Genomic DNA, 5,501 nt, shown 5'->3' on the forward strand with positions numbered 1-5,501 from the left:
AAACTTCGTGTTCGGAGGGAGCTCCTTGCGTTTTGGAAATCCAGGTGCATGGGCGTTGCCGCGAAATCCCGCCCCACTTCACTATCTTCGCGCTGAAATGTCTTTTCGAGAGCGAAAAGGACATTCTAGACAAAATCCAGCATGATTTCCGGCGCCAAGGGGTTGTTTGGTAGGTGGCGCATGACAGTACGAAAAATATTTGGGGGGGCGGATGGAGCTCCATCTTGGAGCTCCATCCGCCATGGAGCTTTAACACGAACCAAGCGGCGAAAACCCGGCGCACACGAAGCTATCAGCAGACGACGCACTCCGGCTTCAACGCAGATCGCTTTCAAGATAGGGCCTACGTGGCCGCGCCATACGCAGTGTTACGTTTCGCCTACGACGGGCGGTATAGCCGGCGCGGATGCAACGGACGCCGGGGCTTCATTCAAAGCGGCGGACATTTTGGCCCGTTCAGCGCTGCCGCAACGCCTCCCCGCCAAGCGCGTCCAGGCATGTTTCAATGCCACGTGTCTTCGTGTGCGCGCGCGTGTGTGTATGTGTGCATGTTGGTGCCCACGCTTGTCAAAGCGCGGCAGCCGGGGAGAGGAGCTCCCCCAACTGTGAAGCGAGGAGGTCTGACCGGCGCCGGCCCGGCGGATGCGTCACCTTCTAGTTTCAACGTGCCCGAGCACCGCCGTCACGTGGCCTCATCCCAAGCCGTTCCTTCTTGCCCACAACTCCGAGAGTATAAAAGCAGCTGCCCCCGGACGCCAAGAGAGAGGCTCCTATTTCTTCTGTCGAGTAACGTGCTCTCCCGTCTCTCCACTTCGGTCGACCTGACCGGCCGCTCTTTTGCGATGCTAGAATAAACAAGTTGTTCTGTTAGCAGTCGACTCATGCTTTGGCAGGACCTTCGGATGCTTCCAGTTGTGTCCCAGGCCGCCAGGCCAACGCTACCCTTGGGGCTTGCGACCCATATGCAACAGCAGGTGCCGCCGGAGTACGGTTGAGTGAGTGTGATTGTGAAGAGGAAGAGGCGCTATTGGAGTACTGTTGAACGCGGTTGATAACGGTTCGCATCGAGAGGAGGCAGCCTCATCGACCGCGTCTACATACGAGGTCTACCAAACGTGACGCTGTTCAATTACGTCATGCACTACAGCACTCATCTCATCATCAGCACTCATCAGCACTCATCAGTGCTCATCATTCACAAAGGGGCGGTATCATCCAAACGCCCCATCGTATAACATGAGTGAGCATTGCTACTACTCACCTCTTTTTCGTCGTCTCACGCTGGTATTAACATTCCGGTGTTGCAACCGCGCTTCTCCTTTTCACTGTTCATTCGCGGTGTTTTCTCGCAATTATACCAAACACAGCAGCGTACAACAACTAAACCGCGGATGATTAGTAGTAGATGCTTGAGCCTCATTGGCCGTGGTTGAAATGTTCTCGTGTGTTTACGTGTTACGCGCCGCCATCGCGCAAGAAAAGGATGTTCCACATCATCCTACCATGGCTTTGCGGGACGCTGGCTAACACTCCCCAGCTAGATCTAGTAAACATATATACATAAGTTAATGGACGGTTTCATAGCAGGCGCTGTAGCACAATTGGTAGTGCAAGGAAGGTGTAATGCGGAGGTTGTGGGTTCGGCTCACACCGGTGACAATTTATCCTTTATGCACTTTCATTCCCTTTTCTTTATATATATATATATATATATATATATATATATATATATATATATATATATATATATATATATATATATATATATATATATTGTCACGTGGTGGTGACGTTGAAGAACACAGTAGCAATACTGTGAAGGAAAAACTAACTCTTATTGGGCGAACCTGTGCCCATAAAAACAGGCTACACTTATAACACAACGATAGCGGCGAACACGGTCGGCGATGGTCGCAAATCTGATCAGTGGGTCCAGCGCGTCGGCTTTTATACAGCAGTCATCGAATGTTCCAGACTAATCGCTGGGACCCGCCTGCCTTCCACAAAGTTCTACACCATTCGCGTGACGCGATGAAATCACATAACACAAGGTTCGGCGACAACAGACAGCGGATAGAAGCATCGATAACTTTCCAGAAACTTCGGATACATGCAGGCGCGTCCCGCGCTGTGCGATAAGATTTGGTAGGCGGCGAAACGTGGTCGCCCCATAAATATAAGTACACGTGTCAATATATATATATATATATATCAGTGTCCATATAATTGCTGTCGTAATAAAAGCTATTCGGAGGCAACTGCAAGCTTGATTCCCAATCAGCTCTGCATGTACTGCATCACAATTTGCGGGTTATATGGACACGCTGTATGGTGCTACTGACTCCTGTGTAAACGGAAGGGTAAGTGGGAGAATGACAGAAGTTGCAGAATGACATAACATTCTAACAGTCAAGTGTTTGGATAATGCATCTTTGCTGATGCAGTCAGCGTTATTTCTTCCGCACACAAGTGGCGTTCGAGGTGTGGCAAACTCCACTTAGGTTGCAACGCTCTGCAAACATTAACTGACCGAGCTAGGCGTAGAAAACTCGAACTCACCTACTAGAATCCGTAAATTACAATATATGTTGTAGAGTAATACGTTAAATAAACATCATTACACAAGTTTTATTTTATGGCGAGTAATGTCGGCCTCTTCGAGTAGTCCAACTGAATGACTGGCATTGCGCTTTCTCAAGCAGGAAATTTGTATATCTATATCGTAAACAAACAGTGAAAAGGAATTTCATATGTTTAAAATGCCCCGTTGTTTACATAGCGTTTCTTTCCTCAAGCAGTGCGTAGTATTTTCACGCGCACAAGTGGCAATCTAGGCGCTACATACTACAATCATATCTTATATGCGCGAGCAGTGCGAACTGCACCAACAGCCTATGTTAGAATACGCGTGTCTTAAATCTGTATTTGGTACCCCATATTCCGATATTGTACAATGTTGCCTATTTTTTATCTCATAGGTGAATGTGCTCTTCAAACAATCTAAGCGACTATATTAAGCCGCGCTTTTGCAATCGATTTCAATATTGTACAGGTGTTGCGTTTTTTTTTTTATTTCAGCAACCGTTGTTTCCAGTAGCTTCCACGACAGAGAATCGTATCGGTCAACAAGACCATTGCACAACAGACCAAGGACCGCTCTGATTACGCCAGCCTATAGACCTCAGGAACGGTGCCACACAAATCATTGGATCTGCGACACGACCAGCAGCCGTGTGCGAAGACCGCGTCATCAGGGGGCCCCCCAAAAAAGTGCGCGCATTACGCGGCAGAGGTCGCTCGGCTAGACTTGGCGGTACGAAGAAGAACGAGAGACGCACACAGACACACACACACACCGCGGCTTATTAGAGGTGTCAAAACGTGTAATCAGTCGAGGGCTTTGCACACCGCGTGTGAGTCTGCGCTGGAATTGGCACCTGTGGAACGAGCGCTTAATTTTCTCTCCTCCTCCTTTCGCCCACACCCTCTCCCTTCCGGCGCGGACATCGAGGTGCGTAACGACGGCGCACTTCCTGGCGCCGCTTTCCGTACGGGTTGCCTTTGGCATTCCTACACCACTGTGGCGCCGCCGGCCGTGTACATTATTTCTGGGGACATCGCCATCGCGGACGACCGCTTCTGCATATGCGCAACATTAAAGAACTGCACGGTATTGACACTTAGTGAGAAACCCGCCAAATTTAGTCAGTTTCTTGTCACCTTAACGAGTAACGCTGCCTTTTTTGGAGTCTTCACGATACTTTTAAAGGCACAAACAGCCACCATATTGTCCTCGAAAAACAAGTGTCAAGAAAATTTGCCTAATTTTAATACCACGACCGAAATTTGTCCCAACGAGTATATGCGAACCTCTATTTGTCGCTGCTACTTAAATACGCACAGAACAGCATATTACGGTGTCACTGGGGGGGGGGGGGGGGGGGGTGCTTCTAAAGCTATTTTTATTAGTAAAGCGCAACCTTGAGCTGTGATACTGTTTGATAAAATTGAGGATTGTTTTGCGTTTTCGCATATTTGTCCCGCCACCGCAGGTTGTAACTTATGATTATACTTTAAGAAGTGCTAACAAGGACTGGTTAAGAGAATTCCATGCAAGTCAACATAATTATGATCACTTGACCATCTTTCTTATGAGGTGGAGTGCTTCCACCCCAAATCCGGATATTTTCATAAAAAAAAAAAGAACTGCTGCCGACACTGTTTTTCCACCACGGTCCTCTGTTGCCTCGGTGAAAATAAATCGCGACGACTAGCAAGATTGGCTGAAGCCTTACGAAACTGGCAGAGCCGCTTTAAAGCACCAGTCCAAGCTAACGTCCTAGAATGTGCTTCCTATATTTCAGCGACAGCAGCACTGTCGCTAACCTCGTCATTCCTCAAGCTCCTAGCCTAAACTAGTCAGGTACCGCGAACATTCGGCTACATAAGAAGAAATCAAAACGTTTTTTTGCGCTTCCACCCCACTGAATACTTAATATTCAATGTATTGAGCATTGAAAACCTAGCTAACGAAAAATCGGGTCACTCGGCTCTTTATTTCCCTTCTGTAGGTTCCGTGCACATGGCGAGTCTGTCGAGTATGAAAGACTGTAGCCTTCAGGTAGGGTACGGCTTAACTGGCCAGTTGAGCGCACCTAAGGTGAAATACTACGCCACGCCTGCGGTTAAAAGGATGTGCCACATCAGCCACTGGCGTCATGAGCTAAGCTGGCTGAGACCTCGAGGGCCTGATCTAGCACACCTACAAAAATATCCAAGGTAGAGGGCGGGAGAACAGCCGTCACTGTAGGTCAATTGATAAAGCGTCGCAAGTCTTATGCGGAAGATGTCGCTTCGCCTCCTACAGATGGCAGTTTGCCTTTTGTCCACTTTCATCTCGCGTTACATTAACAATTCTGCACCTCAGCTGAAAAAGAAGTACTTTCGTCCACGTTTTTCTTGCGTTCGGATCGTTAAGAGAGAAAAAGAAGTCAAACTTCTTGGTTCCGCCTTGTTTTCTTTCCTTTTAATATGGACGGACATTTTAGTGAATGAAGTTGAATCTCTCCCATCGGTACTACCATATACGCAAGCTAGCATTCACTGGAGACATGGCTTTAATGTAGCGAGCCGTCGAAGCTGCGCGCATTCGGTCTCTCACAGAACGAGTGAGTGGTTCAGCGAAGCGAGAGAACAGCAAACGTGAATTTGCTTCTTCGGGCATTTGGAGGGGGGTGAATGTTTAAGCTTTTTCAGAGACGCAGAACAAGGATCTGTCCAGTAATGTAGCCAGCTTATATCCCGTTTGTCGACCATGCACGGGAGAAAAGGCACCAAATGGTTGCATCAAAGCTGTGAACGGGGACAGGACAGAAGATTTTACTTTAGCTCCTGTTAATAGCTGACGCTCTAAAACTAGCATCCCATAAAGTGCTTGCATGTCGAGACTGTACTCTAAAATGGTACATTTATTTTTATAGAAAAGTGCGTACCGTTAATTT

The sequence above is a fragment of the Dermacentor andersoni genome, chromosome 7 (assembly GCF_023375885.2).
Source record: "Dermacentor andersoni chromosome 7, qqDerAnde1_hic_scaffold, whole genome shotgun sequence".
Lineage (NCBI taxonomy): Eukaryota > Metazoa > Arthropoda > Arachnida > Ixodida > Ixodidae > Dermacentor > Dermacentor andersoni.